The sequence below is a fragment of the Rhinopithecus bieti genome, unplaced genomic scaffold, assembly GCF_001698545.2.
Source record: "Rhinopithecus bieti isolate Rb0 unplaced genomic scaffold, ASM169854v2 scaffold_46101, whole genome shotgun sequence".
NCBI lineage: Eukaryota > Metazoa > Chordata > Mammalia > Primates > Cercopithecidae > Rhinopithecus > Rhinopithecus bieti.
The window spans coordinates 1,680,465-1,701,946 of NW_016819049.1; the positions used below are offsets into that span (position 1 = coordinate 1,680,465).

Consider the following 21,482-nt stretch of genomic DNA (forward strand, 5'->3'; position numbering starts at 1 on the left):
CTTTAGCCATGTGATATGGTTTGGCTGTGTCTCCACCCAAATCTCATCTTGAATTGTAGCTCCCATAATTCCCATGTGTCTCGGGAGGGACCCGGTGGGAGATAATTGAACCATGGGGGCGGGTCTTTCCCATGCTGTTCTCATTACAGTGGCTAAGTCTCATGAGATCTAATTTATAAAGGAGAGTTCCTTTACACAAGCTGTCTTGCCTGCTGCCATGTAAGACATGCCTTCCTTTCCCTTTGCCTTCTACCATGATTGTGAGGCCTCCCCAGCCATGTGAAACTGTGAGTCAATTAAACCTCTTTCCTCTATAAATTACCCAGTCTCTGGTATGTCTTTATTAGCAGCATGAGAACAGACTAATACACCATGTAAGAAAATGTATTTACAAGTTCCAGCGATTAGGACATGAACATCTTTGTAAGGGGTGTGGGGACATTATTCTTGTGCCCCACCACCAAATCTCATCAATATTTGGGTGGATACAAGTATATCTCGGAGATATTCAGGTTCAGTTCTAGCTCATCCCAATAAATCAAACATCACAATAAAGTGAGTCACACAAATTTTGTGGCTTCCCACTGAAAGTAAAAGTTATGAGTATGTGTACACCATAGTGTAGTCTATTAAGTGTGCAATAGCATTGTTTAAAAAAAAAATGTACATACCTTAACTTAAAAGTACTTCATTGCCAGAAAATGCTAACTGTTATCTGGGCCTTCTGCGAGTAGTAGTCTTTTTGCTGGCGGAGGGTCTTGCCTCCATGTCGATGGCTGCTGACTGATCAGGGTGGTGGTTGCTGAAGGTCATAATGGCTGTGGCAATTTCTGAAAATAAGAGGGTGAAGTTTGCCACACCAATCAGCTCTGGCTTTCACAAAAGATTTCTCTGTAGCACGTCATGCTGTTTGATAGGATTGTACCCACAGTAAAACTCCTTTCAAAATTGGAGTCCATCCTTTCAAACTCTGCCACTGCTTTAGCAACTAAGTTCATGTAATATTCTAAATCCTCTGTTGTTATTTTAACAATGTTTAAAGCAACTTGACCAGGAGGCATTTCCATCTCTTTCCTTATCCATAAGAAGTTACTCCTCATCCACTAAGGCTTTATCATGAGATTGCAGCAATTCAGCCACAGCTTCGGGCTCCACTTCTAATTCTAGGTCCCTTGCCATTTCTACCGCATCTGCAGTTACTTCCTCCACTGAAGTCTTGAACTCCCCAAAGTCACTCATAAGGGTTGGGAGTCAACTTCTTCCAAACTCCTGTTCATGTTGCTATTTTGACTTCCTCTCATGAATCACAAATGTTTTTGATGGCTTCTGGAATGGTGAATCCTTTCCAGTAACTTTTCAACTTACTTTTCCCAGATCCATCAGAGGAATCACTATCTATGGCTGCTACAGCCTTACGAAATCAATTTCTTAAATAAGAAGACATGAAAGTTTAAATGACTTCTTGATCCACGGGCTGCAGAATAGATGTATCTCAGCAGGCCTGAAAATAGCATGAATCTCCCTGTACATCTCCATCAGAGCTCTTGGATGACCACGTGCACTGTCAATAAGCAGTCATATTTTGAAAAGGAATCTTTTTTTCTGAGCAGTGGGTCTCAATAATGGGCTTAAAATATTCCGTGAATCATGCTGTAAACAGATGTGCCGTCATCCAGGCTTTGTTCTTCCATTTACAGAGCACAGAGTGGATTTAGTGTCATTCCTAAGGGCCTTAGAATTTTCAAAATGGTAAATGATCACTGGCATCAACTTAATGTTACCAATTGCATTAGCCCCTAACAAGAGAGTCAGACTGTCCTTTGAAGCCTTGAAGCCAGACATTGACTTCTCTCTAGCTATGAAAGTCCTAGATGGTATCTTCTTCCAGTGGAAGGCTGTTTCATCTACATTGAAAATCTGTTGTTTCGTGTAGCCACCTTCATCAATGATCTTAGCTAGATCTTCTGGATAACCTGCTGCAGCTTCTCCATCAGCACTTGCTGCCTCACCTTGTGTTTTTATGTTATGGAAACAGCATCTTTCCTTAAACCTCATGAACCAACCTTGGCTAGCTCCCAATTTTCTTCTGCAGCTTCCTCACCTCTCTCAGCCTTCACAGAATTGAAGAGAGTTAGGACCTTGCTCTGGATTAGGCTTTCGCTTAAGAGAATGTTGTGGCTGGTTTAATCTTCTATCCAGACCACTACAACTTTCTCCATATCAGCATGTGTGTGTTCACTGGAGTAGCACTTTTAATTTCCTTCAAGAACTTGGTATTCACAACTTAGCTAACTAGTGCAAGCAGCCTAGCTTTCGGCCTGTCTCAGTTTTCAGCATGCCTTCCTTACTAAGTTTAATCATTTCTAGCTTTTGATTTAAAATGAGAGATGTGCAACTCCTCCTTTCACTTGAGCACTTAGAGGCCCTTGTAGGGTTACTCATTGGCCTCATTTCAATATTGTTGTATATTTGGAAATAGGAAGGCCCAAGGAGAGGGAGAGAGACAAGGGAATGGCCGGTGGGTGGAGCAGTCAGAACACATACAGCATTTATTAATTAAATCCACCGTCATATAGGGGTGCAGCCTATATGTAATAGTGCCCCCAAACTATTACAACAGTAACATCAAAGATCGGTGATCACAGATCACAACAACAGACATATTGATAATGAAAAGTTTGAACATTACCAAAATGCAACACAGAGATAGGAAGTGAGCACACGCTGTTGGGAAAATGGTGCTGATAGATTTGCTCTATGCGCAGCTGCCACAAAGCTTCCATTTGCAAAAATAAATAAAAACAAAACAAAACAAAAAAACACAATAAACGGAAGTGCATTAAAACCAGGTATGCCTGTAACATTTTGTTACCACTGCCCCCCCCCGCGCCCCCCAACAGTAAAATACAACGTGTTTGTGAGACGAGACAAGGTGGGGAGGGGCTTGATCCAAGCTGGGTTGCAGATCGCTTTCTCAGCAAAATCAGGCCTGGTCCAGTAATGCCTCACCCAAGCCTTCCTCCTTCCCTGGGAGCAGTCCAAACCCCCAGGAAAGGCACGGAAAGGACTTTCAGGAAATATGAAGAAGATCTCAGCTTGAAATTCCAAAGAACTATGACATTAGGAGATCTAAGCCTGTCTAAGAAGGGACTTACCAACTCCAGCCCATACATGGATATGCTTTGCCTCTGTAGGTTCATGTCCTAACCTTTCTGTGATTCTCATCTGCATGAATTGTCCAGTGACCGACCCAGGACGGTGTACTGAACGCTCGCTGTATGCGAGGCTGGGGGCTGCCCATGCTGCAGCAGCACTGTCAGGGACCCTCCCCGCGGCCCCCTCTTCTGTGTGTTTCTTCTTTAGAGGCCTGCCTAAGTCATTCTCATCGGAGGATGACCTTTGAGCTACCGGAGTCCCCTGCTCCTGCGTGCAGGCAACCAGAGGTGCTTGGAAGATTCCATCCCTCCCTCACCCTTAGGGTGGCCCTTAGCCAATGTCTGAGGGTGTGGAGGATGAAAGCTCAGTTCTCTCAAGTTAACAAACTTACAGGTTTCCCTGTGGGACCAGCAAGAGCAGCCCCCTGCAGGGCCTAAACTCGCCCCCTCGCTTGGCTTCCTCCCCTTCCCTGTCCTGTTCCCCCAACCCCCTTAGCGGCTTCTTCTGGGAAATCATCCTTAATATATCTTCTGTCCACAAATGCTTGCCTTGGGGTCTACTTGTAGGGCATCTGAGGACCATGCAAATATTATCCCATTTAACAACAATGCTTTGAGGTGAGTGTTGTGATTACTCTCATTTTTCAGATGAAGACATCGAGGTCAGAGAAGTTTAGCAACATGCCTGGGTTACAGCTGAGCAGGATCTGAACCCACATCAGCCTGGTGCTGAGCCTGCCTGCCTAACACCTCTCTCTATGACTTTCCCGACTCCCTAGAGAAGCGAGAAAATGAAAGAAGGGGTGCTGGGGAAATGCATTTAGCAAAGGACAATGGTGAAAACTCCTTGTGAGGCCTTGGGTTTCATCAAAGTGGATAAAAAAAAGTAGATTCATCATTTGCCAACTTCGCAACCCAGGCACACACGGTGCACTCTGAAACCCAACCAGTCAGTCCTCTCCCTGGGGCCGTTTCTTCCTCCCCAGAAAGAACCCATGTGGCTCTCTCCTTTTGGAGCCAACAAAAAGCCCCAGCTTAGGCAGGGATTTGTTTTCTAAGCAGAGGCGAGAGGCTCCAGGGGCCGAAAGGAACTGGCAGGTCTTTTTGCCAGAGGTGCCCGAGGTGCAGGCTGGAAAGAAGCTAGTAATTCACTGTTCTGTGTCCCAAGCCCCCCACCTCGCCTCCATCTCCCTGAGGGTCCATTTGAAAGGAAGAAAAAAGAATCCTAAAAAGCCCCCTCTTTGCTCCTGGCCTCAGCAATCTCATGGTTCCTGCCTGGGTTTAAGCCTTGGGAACAAAAGCTGATCGCTGGGACTGCCTGTAGCTGGGCAGAGTGGGCAGCGGTAATTAATTATCTAGGAAGCCGCCATTATAAATTCCTTTTCAAAGGGAAGCCACACGCAAGTGTTATTTACCTGCCCAGCAGGCTCTCTTTGGGCAGGCAGGTTATGGACAAAGCAGATTCCTCTACTGGGTGGGGGTGAGCATCTAATTGCAGGTGATTAGATGGGGAGGGTGTCTTTATCCCCAGCAAGTCCCAGATCCCAGAGACCCCCCCAGGTGACTTTTAAGAAAGAAGAATCAAGGCCCAGGTGGGGTGTCTATCAGACCTGGTGTCTACATTACAGGCTGCAGTTGCCAGCATCTTCTCTGCTCAGTGGGGTGACCTGCCTGCTCCTGGGTCCCTCTCCCCTGCCCAGCCATCATTCTGGGTTTACAGTGATCCATAGTGACATTTAGCCACCACAGATGGACTCTTTGAGATAAAATTATGTCATTCATGCTTATAAGCCTTTTCTAGCATAGAAGATAAAAATCATTCAAATAACTATTCTAAGGGGGGGAAAGTGCTTATTAATGAGGTCATTTGGTGATAACAGGAAGGAGGAATTAAGCCTGGAAATTCAGGAGGGCTTCCTAGAGGAGGTGGAAGGTAAAGCTCTTGCAAACAAGGCAACTAGAGTCAAATGAGAAATAATTACCTAAGAGTCACCATTTGCTGCACCATTTGCTCAGAGATAGGGTCTTTGTCTCTGATCATTAAACTCATTAAACCAACCCAAGAAGGTAATTTTATTATTCCTCTTTACAGATGAAGGAATGGGGCTCAGAGAGGTTAAGCTACTTGCCCAAGGTTACTAAGCCAATAGGAAGGAAAGCTGGCATTTGAACCCAAGTTCTTGTGTCTGTCCAGGATCCTGCCCTGTCCCTTGTGTCCAGGACAGCCAGGCACCAAGATAAATGATAAGGGGCAGACCACAGGTTTTGGAGCCCAGAGTGAGGAGACAGTGTTTCTACTGGAGCAGTGAAGGGAGAACTCCTGGAGGAGGTGCCTTCAAACACGAAAGCTTCAGGCAGGCAGAGAAGGGAAGAACGGTATTCCCGGGAGAGGAGAGAGTGTGGGCAAAGGCACAGAGAAGGAGTGTAGCCTTATTTGATAGACATCCAGGGAGCATCATTGGAAAGTAAAGTCCCAAAGATATCCTAGATATTCAGACCACGCCACTCGAGAAGGAGACCAGCAGTGGAGAGCCACTGAGGTTTCCCTGGAAAAGTGAACGTCTGTGAAGTCAGTGGGTGGTGAGGCTGTTGCCTGAACAAGGAGAAGGCTGCAGGCTGTGGCAAAGCCAGGCAGGAGCAGGTGCAGCAGGGATCGAAGAAGGAGGGACAAGGAAGAAGGTCAGCTTTGGAAGCCTGACAACGACAGCTCTTCCCCAGGGTCCCTGGGACAATGAGGGTGCTGCAGAGAAACACGTCCCTCCCGGGCAGTGGCAGTTTGGGAGGAATATGATTGGCTTGTTCCGGGCTTCTGTTCCAGCTGTCAGCGTGGGAAGAAGCAGCCCAGAGCTGGAAAGGCTCTTTGGGAGCTGAGGAAGGTGGAATTTGGGGGTCTAGGGTAGAGAATTGGAAACAGAAGCTTGGCTGGGGAGGGATGAGAGAAGCAGAGGAGAATGAAGGAAAAAGGAAGAGGAGGAGTTGAGGATGAAAACGAGGTTTACCCTCCATCAAGTGGAGCACGAACAAGCATCATTTATTCATTAATAGCATGGACTGTGCCAGGCATGGAACTGGATACCACATACATAGGCCTTGGTAAGATGCAGAATGCATACCGATGGAAAGGAGGCAGCTTGGAGGCGGGCTGCCTGGCTTCACATTCCACACACTGCCCACCTAGCATGGGCAGCCACCGGGGTCAAGTGATGTCGCCTCCTCTGATGAAGTGAGGGTAATGACGCCTGCATCATAGGTAGGGAACTGAAGGTCACTATGACATGAGTCAAGTGCTTGGACAGGTGGCCGCCATCTTAAAGTTAGGGGAGTGATGGTCTCCTTCACTCTCCTCCCCTCTCACCCTCTTTGATCAATGACCTTTTTACTGTTCCTTGAACTCGGAGCTGTTGCATGTCAGGGGCCATGGTGCTGGCTCTCCCTCTGCTTAGAACCTCTTATCCTGGATCTTAGCTCAGCTCCCTCCATTTCATTCAGGTCTCTGCTCAAATATCCCCTCCTCCAAGAAGGCTTCCTGGACCAGCTCTCCCAGACAGCTCCCCACCCCACCAGCCACACCCTGCCATCTTGGCCTAACCACTGCATGACATCATGTTATGCACTCATCTCTTAACTCGTTACTCCCACTAGAAGCCAAGCTCCATGAAGGCAGAGACCTTGTTTCCTGTTTCCTCAGCATATAGAATGCCAGTGCATACTGGACACCCAACCTACATTTGTGAATAAATAAATGAGTGAGTGAGCGAGTAAATGAATGATCCAAATGCTCTGATAACCCAGGCATCTCCAGCAGGACCTAGGAGTGGTCAAGGGGCCATGTAAACAAGCACAGTGATGCCCTGGTTTGTATCCTTGGACATGCTTTTTCCAAAGCCAAGTTCTAGATTCCCCTGGGGCTTGTGAGGGCCTGGGTGAGAGACCTTGAAAGCCAGGGATACAGAAATGTAATCACACTTGTCAGCTCTAGTGCACGGCAACATCCTGACATCTTTTTCAGGGCCACATCTTTTGTCTGAGTCTGTAGCTCTGAGCATACATAACCTCTTCATCGGTTCCTGAGGTAGGAGACAGCCTTTCAAAAGGTCTGAAAAGGTGGAACAGATGGGGGTCCTCAGAGGACCTCTTCTGCTTTTCTGCTCCCTGGACCCTAAACCAGAGTTTAAGAAAGTGGATCACACCTCCATTGGCCTAATACAGCATTGGCATAGTGACACTTTGTTTGTTTTGTTGTTGTTGTTTTTGAGACAGAGTCTTGCTGTGTTGCCCAGGCTGGAATGCAGTGGTGTGAACTCAGCTCACTGCAATTTCCACTTCCCAGGTTCAAGCAATTCTCCTGCCTCAGCCTCCCAAGTAGCTGGGATTACAGGCACCTGCCATCGCGCGTGGCCCACACAGTGGCATTTTTTTAAAAGTGTGAATTAGCTTGGCAATTTTCAACAATTGGAAAACATCTCTCTAGAAAGCTGAGTTTCCAGCTTCTTTTTAAAAATATTAGAAGATCTGAAAATACTGGATCTAGCTGGAAAGTAAGTCTCTGTTTGGATGTGGTGTGTGCTGAAGTTTACTGCAGTCCCTGCCACTCTCTGGTATCTTCCAGACCCTAAAGCCAGAGTTTAAATGCCTGAGCCTGAGCTGCTGGTTTGCTTGTTTGTTTTTCACTGAATGTGCTTACTTGTTTGTGTTAGGTGCCTGGCTCTGTGGGAATTTGATCCCTGCCCTAAGCCCCCTTTGCTTCACTTTCCTCACCTGTAAAGTACAGATGATCTTCCCTCATAGGATCAAAGAAAATAACAAACACAAATGTGGCCAGACATGGCTGGTGCCTAACCAATGCTCAATAAATATCTCCCCTTCCCTTTCCTACCCAACTAAACTGGCCTAGCCATTCATTCTCCAGTCAGCAAATAAATATCAAGTCATACCTTTATGCCAAGTACCATGCAAGACACTGGGGTGTGATGGTGAGCAAACTGGCATGGCTTTTCCCTGCTATGGCACTTGCAAACTATAATCCAGCAAATACATCTGCAAGCCCCGTTTGAAATATGTGCCATGAAGGCAATAGATAGAGTGGGATGAGAGAGAAGAGGAAGGTTTCTCCAAGGAGGTATATCTGCATTGAACACTGAAGAGTAAGAGGGGCCAGCCAGGTGGAGAGGGCTGGACAAGAGCTCCAGGCAGAGGGAACACCCTCTTTGTGCCTCTGAGTCAAGAAAGAGATCACATGATTCTAGGAACTGAAATGAGTCCTGTGTGGATGACGTGGAGTGGGCTAGGGGAAGGGAGTGATGTGACCTCATGAGGAGGGCAGGGGTGGATCATGCAGGCCCTTCAGACCACAGAAGGGGTGGGAATTTTATACTCAGTGCAGTGGGAACCACAGAATGCTGGGAGAGACACAGTTGGTTCATATCGCATGTTTCAAAATGTCTGGGCTACGAAATAATCTTTCTCATACAGTAAGATACTACTATATACCTATTAAAATCACTGAAATCCAAAATCCTGAGAAGACCAAATGCTGGCATGGATGTGACTCTTATTCATTGCTGGTGGGAGTGCAAAATGGTGCAGCCATTTTGGAAGAGAGTTTAGCAGCTTCTTGTAAAACTAAACATAATCTTATTGTATAATCCAAAAATTGTACTCCTTAGTATTTAACTAAATGAGGTGAAAATTTGTATCCACACCAAAAACTGCACACTAATGTTTACAGCAGTTTTTTTCATGATTGCCAAAATATGGAAGAAACCAAGATGTCCTTCAACAGGTAAATGGGTAAACAAATTGCATTTGTTCAATAGAATATTATTCAGGGATAAAAAGAAATGAGCTATCATACACAAAAAGACATGAGGGAACCTTAAATGCATATTGCTTAGTGAAAAAAGCCTGTCTAAAAAGGCTACATACTATCAAATTCCAATTATATGACATTCTGGAAAGGCAAAACTATGATGAGAGTAAAAAGACTAGTGGTTGTGGGAGGTTCAGGAGAAGGAAGGGAGGGAAGATTAGATGGAGGACAGAGGATTTGGGGGATAGTGAAACTACTCTGTATGACACAGTACTGGTAGACACATGTCACTTATACATGTATCAAAACCTATAGAATGTACAATGCAAAGAGGGAACCCTAATGGAAACTATGAATTTTAGTTAATAGCAATGTATCAATATTGGCTCAACTGTAACAAATGTATCACAATAATATTAGATGTAAATATCAGGGAAACTGTGTGTGTGCCTGGGTAAGGGGAGTCTCTTTAGGAACTTTGTACTTTTCAAATTTTTTGTAAACCTAAAATTTTTCTAAAAATTAAGTCAATAAATTAAAAAATAAACATGCATTTTAAAAACTGCGTTATAGTAGAGACGGGATTGATGAGAGGGGCAAGAGTAGAGGTGGGGAGACCAGTTGCTCAGGCAGGAGATAGTGGTGGTTTCCACAAGGGTCGTGATGGAGAGAAGAGGGTAGATTCAAGAGCTATTTAGGAGGTAGAATGGAAAGGCCCTGGGGATGGGCTGGATATTGATGGGGCTGGAGGGAAGCAGGGGGAGAGTCAGAGAGGATTCCCTGGTAGTGGCCTTGGGCCGTGGGTAGACTGAGACTCCCCGTTCACTGCAGCTGGGCTGCAGAAGTGGGAAGGGAATTAAGGTCAGGAAAGCTGCTGAGTCAGTAAAGGACCTATGGGACATCCAGACACCAGGGGTCTGGAGTGTAGGAAAGAGGTCTAGCTCCATCATACAATGGCAGTTGAAGCCACACAAGTGGGCTCGCCTTCATGCATTCAGCTCAGACCACCTTTCCAGGGTCCCTGCCTCAGTGCTTATGGCCCTGTGGACTTGTCTGTGGCAATACCAGCCTTGCAAAGGCCCTGAGCACCCCTTCATCCTCCTATAGGTAAGGAAACCATTCTAGACAAATCAGAATTGCGAAGATCCTCCAGCCAGCTAACGGAAGATCAAGGCTCCCAACTCTTTGCCATCTTTTTTTGTTTATTTGTTTAAGTAAACAAACCATTTTAAATACAGCAATCAGTCAATAAGAGAATCAAGCCAGATTTGGGATCAGAATGATGTAGTCCAAAGCCAGATTTTTCTGGCTTTGAAAAGAAAGACCTCCAGCCTTTCACATAGGTAAAGACCATACCTCAAGCATCTCCAAACCCTCATTCCCCCAGCCTCTACCTTGTGGCACTCTGCATAGCCACCTGTGCAAGACACCCAATGCTTACACAAAGAAGACCCTCAACATAATAATAATGATAACAATAAGGTCCAAAGCCCATGAACTCCCAGGAAGAAAGAAGTCGTCCCTGTGGGGAAACATCAGTAAGGTTGAAGCCAAGGCTCAAACCAAACACCCAGGTGGGAGTCTGCAGCCTGCTTTCCTAACTCCTGTGCCTTGAACTCCCTCAGGAGGCCTGTTCTGGCCTGCAGAGGATGAAGGCAGCCAAGTTCTCCTGCTTCAGGGCCCAGTCATCCCTGCTTCCCATGTCCCTCTCCTCTCTCTGCCAACTTCTCTTGCACAATTCCACACCATCCTTTCCTCACGCACCTGTCTCCAAACCCCTCAGCATCATTCTCGCAAACGTACACTGAGCTTCCCACGTGAAAAGGTATCTTCTGTAGTGGGAACAGGTCTCTTGAGAGGTATTCAAAATCACAAGTGGTTTGGGTTTCCATGTTTTGAAAGGAGGTAATTTTAACCTGAGTTCAGGCTAAGACTTTATTCCAGCCAAGTCCCTGATGACCCCAGGGTGGGACATGTCCCCCTTCAGCATAAGGAAATCACCTACCTGGAGATACCCCCGTCCCCCCTACCCCCCAGCAAGGCTGCCTCCCAGATTCCAGGCACTCCCCAGTCTCCTTGCAGAATTACCTACCCTCCTCCAGGGCTTGGGCTTGGGCAGGGCACACCTGTCTGCACAGACATTCAGGGTTCAAGACTCAGCAGGGGCCGAGGGAGAAAGGGAAGCTATGGCTCAAGGTACCTGAGGCTTGCTGGTCTTGTTCTGTCGGCTGGCTTCCCATGCTGGGATCCCTGTTGTGTGGTAGGTAAGTAACATCGGGCACCTGGAAAAGCAGCCCCGGGTCCTAGAGCTCCTGGGACAGGCTCAGAGGATAGATTATAGCAACCAGCCGGAAAGCAATCAGGGCCCCTGGAAGGGTCACGTGGAAGCAGTGACCTTGGAGGCAGGAAGCAGTGCAGTGGCAGAGTTGGCAGGGTCCACCCAAGACTCCAGCCCAGCCCAGAGGGGCCAGACATCCAGGCAGGGCCCTCGTAAGCTAAAAGGCTCTTGGCTTGGCCACAACAGGAAGCACCCAAGAGTCCAAATGCCTTCACATGTAGAAGAGAGAGTCCCTCCTGTCCCCAATCACATAAGACTCTAGTAAGCTGGGCACAGGCGCCAACAGGGCAGGGAGGGCAAAAGCGTATAAAGGAGAAATGACATTATACAGAAAGAGAGTAAAATCCTGCCCCTACCCCAGGCTCCCCAAGTCACTCCCCATACTACCGCTGACTCAGGCTCTGTGCAGAATCCAAACCCTTGTGTATGTCTGTCCACAAGGCCACACAAACATCCAGAGGCAAGACCTGAAGCGTAAACAGCTTTGGCTTTAGAGTCTGACATTTTTGGTTTCAAATCCTGGCTCTACCACCTATTAGCTGTGTGACTTTGGGCAAGTTAAACATGCTATGCATCAGTTTCTTTATCTCTAAACCAGGTGAGACAAGATGAGCCAGGTAAAACCCTGAGAGCAGTGTCTGGCACACAGCAAGTTTAGGTGCTAATATCAGGGGTACCTGTCAGCAATAGACACATAGACGATGATCTAAAAGCGTCCACCTTCATGCATTGGTGAATGCAAACTTTTTCTTTTTCTTTTTTGAGACAGTTTCACTCTTGTCACCCAGGCTGGGGTACAGTGGCGCCATCTTGGCTCACTGCAACCTCCGCCTCCTGGGTTCAAGTGATTCTCCTGCCTCAGCCTCCCAAGTAGCTGGGATTATAGGCATGTACCACCACGCCTGGCCTAATTTGTTTATTTTTAGTAGAGACAGCACAGGGTTTCTCCATGTTGATCAGGCTGGTCTTGAACTCCTGATTTCAGGTGATCTGCCCACCTCGGCCTCCCAAAGTGCTGGGATTACAGGCATGAGCCACCATGCCCGGCCCTTCTTTTAGCCTTGGCTATTCCAGGAAAGCCTTCCTTTCTGTGACGGCCCCCTCACTTTGTGTGCAGTGTAAGAGTGTGGACCCTGTCTCTCACCATCTTTCCTCCAGCCTTGTAAGGCAGATCTTATCCTTGTTTCATTGTAATGATGGGAAATGCAGGCTGAGAGAGAAAAAGCTCCCGGCCCGAGGCCCACAGTCAGAAAAAGGACAGAGTGGGGACCCACACCCTGGTTTTCGAGGCTGCCTTGCCTTGCATTTGCTACAAGGCCTGTAAATAGTAGACGAAGCGAGCATCCATCCCTAAACACACTCATGGAGAAATAAGCCCACCAGGGTCTCTGTTGTGAACTGGGGAAGTCTGAGAATCCATGAAATGGCCTTGTCTGAGAACACAGGCCCTGGGTGTATAAAACCCAGCCAACCCCCACTTAAACATTTCAGGTTCAAATGCTAAGACAGCAACATCCCTGAAATCTGTAAGGAGACAGCTGCATGGTCCCTGACTCCTGTTTCCAGCTTGAGTCTGTCAGGAGGCTTCACACAGGAGGGCTCCCGCTGGGATGCATCAAGTCAGGCAAGACCAGCCTTGTTCTAGGAGAGGTTCAGCCTCTGCTGGTGCCTGAGAGCCCAACAGTAGATGGGGGCACACACTACAGAAGGTGGCAGGACCCAGGGAGAAGCTCGAGAGCACTGGAGTCAGAATGACCTGGGCTCCCACCCAGGCTGCCCATTTCCTAATAATGTGAACAGAGCCATTTACTCAATCTGGTGGGGCCTCAGTCTTCCCATTTGTGAAGTGGGAAAAAAGTCAGCCCTCCCTCACTGGCTGTAATCTGCAAAAGCTCTCACACAGTTTCTGGCATATGGAAGGTGCTGGATAAACATCAGGCTCTACCATGTTGCCTTCTACGTGTCCTTCAGTTTGGAGTCAAGAGAAGAGATCAAAAGGGAGCTCTGCCCACCTTTGATATTCAGGAGTCAGCAGGCACACTCAGGTCAGAACTCCTCCCCCGAGTTCAGGGGCTCTGACCCAGCACCCGATAAAAGGAAGGTAAAGTTCCAGCGCTGGCACAGCTTCATGCTCCTATTATTGTCTGACCACACTGAACTGGGAGGATGGGTTTAGTGTCTGTCTCTAGGACCAGAGAAGGGTGTAGGGAGGACGAGGATGAGCTGATGTTGATTTTTACATTCTCAGCGCCAAGCAAAGCCTTTGGCTGGTGCCAATCAACATCTGTAGCATGAGTGAATGAATGAAGGAGAGCAGTATCCCCGCAGAAGCATCGGACACACAGTCTCTCCTTTCTCCAGCTTCTCCTGAAATGGAACAATTATCTCAACAGTAACAGCCACAATTAAAACCCAAACTGGCCCTGTGAACCAGGAAGCCCAGCGTGTTTACTCTGAAGGCCTCCTGGGCTGGGATGTGAGGAGTCGGCCTCTGGAATCCCAGGCACAGGCCTGTGGGCCTCTGGCTTTATCTGCCTGCTTTCTCCTTCCTCCCATTGTCCTATCTGGCTTCCCACAGTCCTAGGAAAGGCCCCCAGCTTTGTTTGGAGGTCACAGGGCGGCCCTGACTGCCCCAGAGGTATTGGGTTAGGGCAGAATGGCCAATGCCCCTCCCAGGGAAGCATTCCTTTCTGAACTTTCCCAGTAACTCCCCCCACACAGACACAGCTTGGTTCCCTCAAAGACATCAAGACCATCACACCCCCTATCCCTGCCCCCAGCCCCAGTGCGGGGTGGGTGATCAGAGGCCCCCAAAAGAGGCCAACTGATTAGCTAAGGTAGAGGGCAGGCAAAAAATTAACAAGGCAAATGAATAGCCAGGACCAATAAATTAAAATACTACATAGTGACAGCTAGAAGGCGTGTGGGATGAGGGCAGGGTGCCAATCTATCCTTCCCTAGCAGAGGGGAAATTCAAAAGCACCAGAGGTTTCTGAGGACTCAGCTCAAGAAACAAATGATCCATCAAAGGCCTGAACTCCAAACCCTCAAGGATGGTAGTGAGGCAGGCTTTATGTTGAGGGAACACCCTGACAGCAGGAGGTGGAGCTGGGGGCGGTCACGACCAAGCCTTGTTTTTTAACTGATTCCCAGCGACTGGCTACAGCGCAGGACTCTAGTGCCTCTTTTCAGAGACAGATAAGAAATAAGCCCCATGAATCCTGGTTTTCCGCTATGAGTGGTGCCCAGCTCCAAGAGGGGACCTCTTTCTTATCCTCTTCCTCCCCTCCTCCAGCTACTTAACTCAAATGAGCTTCTCTGATTGTCTCAGAGGGTGATGGAAAATGCTGTTGACAAAAACATGACAATATCAGTTGTATTCATTTTGCCTTAAACCTAAGCCAGGACCTTTACTTTTGATAGCAGGAGACAAATAGGGGTGGGTCCCCAGTGAAACCCCACCTCCAAGCTGAAGATAGTTTAAAGCCTGAAAGCCAAGCTACAAGTCAAATCCATGGACCAGACTGAGAACCTGTCTTCCAGTCTGGCATGCTTTCCTCTGATTGATCCCCACCCTTTACCTATTCTACACTTACCTATCCTTTCCTAATTGGTTTTCTACACTGCTGTGCCCACCTTTGAGTGGTGTCTTCACTTTCACCTTTTTTGCATACTCATAAATCAATTGGCACACACTCCCCATTCTGAGTCTATAAAAAGCCCTGGACCCAGCCACACTAGGAGATAAACCACCTGACTTTGGGGGTGGGGAACTCCCCCACTGCATTGCCTCTCCACTAGAGCTGTTCCATTGCTCAATAAAATTCTTCTCCACCCATCCTCACCTTTTCAATTGTCAGCGTATCCTCATTCTTCTTGGACGCAGGACAAGAGTTCCAGAACCACGGAATGTGGGTACAAGTGATAACACAATCAGCCTGAGTGGGCAGAGTGCCTCCAGTGGCAGGCCTGGGGCCAAGCAAGGCCTGGGCAGTGAGGGGGCGTTGCCGGTCATGGAGGTCCCTGATCGGCAACGTGGTTGAGAAAAATTCTGCGTCACTTTCCGATGTTGCAATGAATGAAGTGATGACCTGGATAGTAACAGTAGCAACTCACATTCACTGGGGGCTGACTATAGCACAGAAGTGTCTTGCTGATCCTCATTGCAAGTCAGGGAGAATTTATACAAAGACTCAGAAAGTCTAAGAAACCTGCCCAATGCACACAGCTTGTGGGAGAACCAACTCAGCTCCACCTGCGTGTGAGACCCTCAGTCCCTTTAATTTCCTTAACTTGGTTCAGCAGGACTTGCATTACACAATTGGAGAAACTGAAGCCTAGGTCGATCATTTATCTCATTTGTCCTCAGAAGCAGGGTCCTGGTCTTCGCTGGGGGTCTGACATTTTCCCAGAGTTAGCCTGTGTCTCCTCAGCCTTTGGGGAAGGACAGCTGGAGGCGGCTGTAATTCCAGAAGGGTGGCTGTCCCCCAAACACTGGGATGCTCCTTCTAGGGCTGTGGCTGGCAAGGGCTAGCCAGCCAGGAACTACATTTTCCAGCCTCCTTTGCACCTGTGTGGTCATGTGACTCATTCTCACCAATGATAGTGGAAGTGACTTCAGCGTCACTTGATGAGAATGAGATGAGAAAATAAGTGAGCCCTTTTTACTCCCTCCTCCTTCCATGGTGACCTCGGAAGCCATACGTTGAAAATGGAAGAAACCTGGGACCCAAAATACTGTGTGGATAGCCACCCACTACTTTCACTGAATTGTTGCTGAGTGAGAAATTAATGTGTACTGTATTAAGCCACTGAGATTGTGGGTTTACCTCTTGCAGCACCAGGCACTGCCTGAACCCATTACTAGTAGTTTTGGTTCTCAATTATTACCAATCATCTTACCCACAACCATTCTTGAAAGTGTTGAGAAAGACCCCCAGATCAAAGTTCATTTAAATTGGGAAATCTTTACTGAATATTTGAAATATTTGAATATATTTGAAATATTTACTGAATATCCCTGACCCTGTCTCATCGACACATAGAAGTTCTCTGGTGTCCCTATCCCTGTACCCCCACCCCACCTTTCCTGCCTGTCACAGCCGGGCCTCTCAAAGGAATTGGCTACACCTCCTGTTGCCATTTCTCTGTCTTCTACTCACATGTCAACCCCTCCAGTCTGGCCTCCACTCCCAGCCATCCTCAGAAGCAGATCCAGTCAAGGTCACCCTTCCTCCAAGACAGTCGAGACTGCAGTATCTTGATATTCTGGAACCTCAGCTCTTGCACAAATGGCCCTACCTTTCAGGAGCACAGCCAAGCTGACCACACAACCTGTCCACAGACCTGATTCCTTGTGAGTCTTTCTACTTCCTCGAGGGATCATTTAGTTTCTGTAAATTTATGCAGAAACCCATTGTGTGCCAGACAATGTTCTAGTCAGGGATATAGAAGAGGAAGAAGAGGTAAAGAAGAAACCATCCCTGACCTTGAATGGCTTTCAGCCCAAGTAGGGTCAAGTATATCCCCATTCTTCAGATGAGAAAACTCAGGCTCAGAGAAGCTAAGTGTCTAACATAGCTGATGAGTGTCATCTCACCCACCGAACCCAGGGAGAAATTATATGAGAAAAATAATGAAAATGATGCACTTCAAGAGAGGCCAGAACCTTAATAGCACTTAACTCATCATCCCAATATGGGGACAAAGGAAAGAAACGGAACAATCACAGGCTCATCTTTTCTTCTTCTTGATTTTACTATTTGTAATGTTCTAATTAAAAGTCAACTACTCTCAATAATCCCCAGTGATACCCAAGGAAATGTCTTGGTCCTAATTTTAGCCTCATGATAAACAGTCCAGTATCATATTAGATGAAATTATTTGACCTTAAAAAGGGCTACATCCCTCTCTGTGCTTCAGTTTCCCCATGTGTACACTGAGGAGTGTAGAGAGCTAAACCTGATAATTTCTCGGGCTTATTGCAATGTTCGATGTCTGTGATTTTAGCATGTCCCCACTTGTTTATCAGACATTGGCAGCTGCCTCATCTATCTTTCTGCAACCTAAAAGTTAACATTTTATTGAGTGCCTCTCTGGTGTATCAAAAGCACCAACTCATTGTATTAGTTCATATGTGTTGCTCTAGAGGAATACCTGAGACTGGGTAATTGATTTAAAAAAGAGGTTTACTTGGCTTATTGTTCTGCAGGCTGTACAAGCATGGCACAGCATCTGCCTGGCTTCTGGTGAACCCCCAGGAAGCTTTTACTCATGGAAGAAGGTGAAGGGGGAACAGGCATGTCACATGGCAAGAGAGGGAGCAAGAGAGAAGCTATGCTCCTTTAAACACCTGCTCTTGCATGAACTAATAGAGCAATAACTTACTCATAATTGCAGGGAGGGCACCAAACCGTGGGTGCCAAACCGTTGGTGCAGGGAGGGCACCAAACATAAATGATCCACCCCCCATGAGCCAAACACCTTCCACTCGACCCCACCTCCAACACTGAGGGTCAAATTCAACACGAGATTGGGGAGGGGGGAACAAATATTCAAACCATATCACTCATGTATCTTTCATGACAACCTAGGAAAGTATCATTTTATGGATGAGGATCCCAATGCTTAGAAAGTTTAAGGAACTTGCACAAAAATGCACAGCAAGTGGCCACAAGCAGTCTAGCTCTCAAGTGCCATGTGGCATCTCCCACAGTCTCATCTATTGCAAAAGGCTCAGTCCATAGCTTTTGAGAAGTGGACAGTGCCCCATATGACCCTGTCCACTTGCCACAGATGATTGGACCAGGGAGGACGCCTGTGCCCAGAGCAGTCCACCCCTTGACCATTAGCCATAGAAGGCATGGCTAGAAGGCCCCACCTAACAGCAGGAGGCATTCAGGTTTGCACAGGGAGGCTCCTAGGTGCTGGCCAGTTGGCTGTGAGAAACTGAACTGAAACCCATGAGAATGCGTGGCCCAGGCACCAGTTGGGTCAAGGTTACCATGAGTGAGTAGACCACACTAGTCAAAGCACAAAGAGCATGGGCCACCCTAAGGAGCCTGGCCAGAGATAGAATTCTTCCATTTGCTAGTTGCAGGGGCTCAGAGGTGTCCCAGTTTTGCCCCTTGGATTTCCTTAAGCCCTGACTATAATTTGACAGCAACCTTCCTTGGCTGGCGCTAGTGCAGATGGTTCTCTGTGTCCTCAGTCCCAGGGAGCTTCCAGAAACCAAAAGTTTTGAGCAAATCAACTCCCTTTCCCCTTGCCAGACACCTTTGCCTGGATCTGTCGTACCTTTACAAAACCAACAGATGGTAATAAGTAATAAGTAAGCCATTGGCTCAGGCTCTGGACTTTTCTGTAATATAGAGATTTTTGCTGTCACAATATTTATTGTAATAGGATTTGACAGAGCACTGGCGTGAGAGACAGTATGCATAAAAGAAAAAAAAAAAGGAAAGGAAAGAGGAAAAAAAAAAAAAGCCTTCCAACCTCAAGAAAATGCAAAAAGCAGAGTGCATAAGAGAGGGGAGAAAAGTCAATTAAATCATGATAATTACTTCCGCTGCCGTGCCCGAGAGCAGCATGAGCGTCTATTAATTAGGAGTTCCATGTTGACTGTGTCCGTTTGACTTCAACGAGGCTGCCAGTGTGCACTATAATAACATTCTCCTGGAGAGCAAATGTGTGAAAATATTTTCACCCTGACAATTAGCAGTTTTAAAGAACCTGACACATGCGCACATGCGCACAATCCACCTCCCGTCGCAACACACACAGAGAGCAAGTTCCCTGGCCCCTGTGATCAGGCTGAAATGTAGCCATTTCTGCCGTCCCCAATCTCTATTCCCCAGAAGTCAAGTTCCCCAACCCCGGTCCCTATAATTACCAGCTCCTCTCATTAGCACTCAGCAGCTTGCCTGGGTGCAAATTCCCACCCAGGGGCACAGAGCAGGAGCCTGGAGTGGGTAGCAGTTCCCGGCCAAAGGCAAGATGGGGCCAAACCACTCCAGAGAAGAGTCCGCCTGAAGGCAGCCTTGACAGAAGGGGGCTCAGAGCAGCCTGACTCCTTCTCCAGATCCAGCTGCACATCCGTATACCAGGCACATCTGTGGCTTAGATTCCAGGGAATGTTCTAAACAATCCATGAAACTGGGACCTGGGAAGGCAGGCAAATGGCCGAGCGTTTTATTCAGGAGGGGTCTGTCTGGCCCAGTCATGGACTCCCAGGGTTGGGAGGGATGTAAGAGATCACCTAGGCCATTTGGCAAATGGGGAAACAGGTTCAGGGAAGTCAGGCCACGTGCTGTTAGTGGCAGGACCAGAACTCAGGCCTAGGCCCCTTGAGCCCCAGCCAGGACTCCCCACTTATATGATAGGCTCATCTAGGACACGTTATATCATACATTATTCTTTCAATATAATAACCATTGCTATACAGGGCCTGGCACATAAGCCGTCAATACATAACTGTTCACTTCTTCCTCCCTTTCCTTGCAAGGATAAGAGTCAGACATTGACTACTGTGTTTCCCAGCCCTGGGGGATTGGAGATGTGGGGACAGGGCAGGCAGTAGGGAATGCGGGATGCTCTAGCTCTTCCCAAAGTGAAGTGGGCACAGAGGAGAGAAGCCGGGAGCCAGGTCTCAGACAAACTCAGGACGCTGGACCACCTGCTCATCTGCCTTGATGTGGAAACAGAGAACCCAGGCAAGGACACAGGATTGGGCCCCTGCTGATGCTCTCCGGACAGCTGGGGTGCTGAGTCAGGAAATCCTCTGGCCCCAGGCTCTCCATTGCTTCAGAGCTGGGGACAGAGGAAGGTGAGGGTCAGGGCCCTGGGAGGGCTGTGTCCTGGAGGATGTATAGAAATAGCATCCCCTGCCCAGGGAGGGCTGCACGGGCAGGGCCGTGGAGGGAAATGGGCTTTCCTGCCATTCACCGTCAGTTCTGCACCAGCCAAGTTAAACAACAGGGACTTGCCCACATTACCCACCTAGCCATTTGCAAAATTGGGATATCCTGACTTGCAGGCCAGTGCTCCCTGCTCTCCTAACTTAACACAGGCTTAAAGGCGAATGGGAACAGACATTAGCATTCAACACAGAAAGAATCAGAACTCTGCAGATCCCTACCCCAGCCCCGCTTCCTGGATAGCTACAGGCCTCTCCTCTTCAGTTACCACTGAGGACTGTTGTCCAGCTGGATGAAATGAAACCACACTGGCAGAAGTGCCTGGACCACAGTGGTCAGGTGGCCTGGGTGACTTCAGCTCCTGGGGCCTCATTTCCTGTCTGTGAAGTAGATGGGTTGGCCACTATGTATTGTATCAAAGCCCTTCTGTACTTTGGTGGCCCGCTGAATTAGGGTTCCGCAGTCTTCCCTCTCTATAAAACAATGAGTCACCCACACTCTTGCTATAGCCTCACATAGGCAGAGTAACTGTCCACCCCTTGAATTTGGCCCTGTCCACATGACTGACTTTGACCAATAGGATGTCAGAGCAGAGGCATGACTGTGCCCAAGGCTGGGAGGGTCTTCTTGCCCTCTGGTCAACTGCTGTGAGAAGAAAATCTCAGTAGCCACTGCCCCTTCAGCATGAACCCCAGAATAAACACACGTAAAGCTGACTACAGGGTCCAGGCAGCTGCTGGCCCAAGGAGGAAGAGAGACACAGAGAGCAGACATCAACACAACCTGCAGCCAAGCCTGGAGCCGAAAGCCTAGGTCAGGCCAGCCCAGCCATGTGGCAGCCAGCCTACAGCCCTTGAGCTGAGAGTAAATGTTGGTTTCAGCCACTGAGCTTTGGAATCTTTTGTTATGTGGCATTTCTTTGGTGATAACCAATATAAATCCCATTTTACTCTGAGAAAGAGGTTGAGTGACTTGCTCAAGCTCACAGCGAGGGCAGGCAGCAAAGCCAGAGCTGGAACCCAGGATGGCCCACCGTGCATACCATCAGCTGCCTCTCCCACGTGCTGATCTTGTGGTGTTCACAAGGGCATCCCCAAAGGGAAACTAAGCAGGCCCCCAACCCCGCTCCTTACCTCCAGCCTCACACTTCCTTGAGAGGAAGCCTTCATTCAAGTGGCCCCACCTTGCTAGCCCCGGTAGCTCACTGCACATCTGGCACCAGAGCCCAGCTGGCCACAGGATTCCCTGACCTGAAAGTTGCCTCA

The 21,482-nt window shown here is 48.0% G+C and overlaps 1 protein-coding gene across 5 annotated transcripts in view; it reads right to left on the minus strand.

Moving 5' to 3' along the window:
- The window catches only part of TSPAN18 (tetraspanin 18), a 205,165-nt gene that overhangs the window by 93,475 nt on the left and 90,208 nt on the right, over window positions 1–21,482 (minus strand). The window contains exon 1 of one of the 5 annotated variants that reach the window (XM_017858101.1): window positions 11,165–11,256. The exons of 2 other annotated variants lie outside the window; for them this stretch is intronic. The gene's annotated coding sequence lies outside the window, so the exon portion shown is untranslated. Of the gene's footprint in view, window positions 1–671; window positions 831–3,155; window positions 3,180–11,164; window positions 11,257–21,482 lie in introns of those variants that run through there. 2 more of the 5 variants (XM_017858102.1, XM_017858100.1) reach the window with 2 other exon arrangements.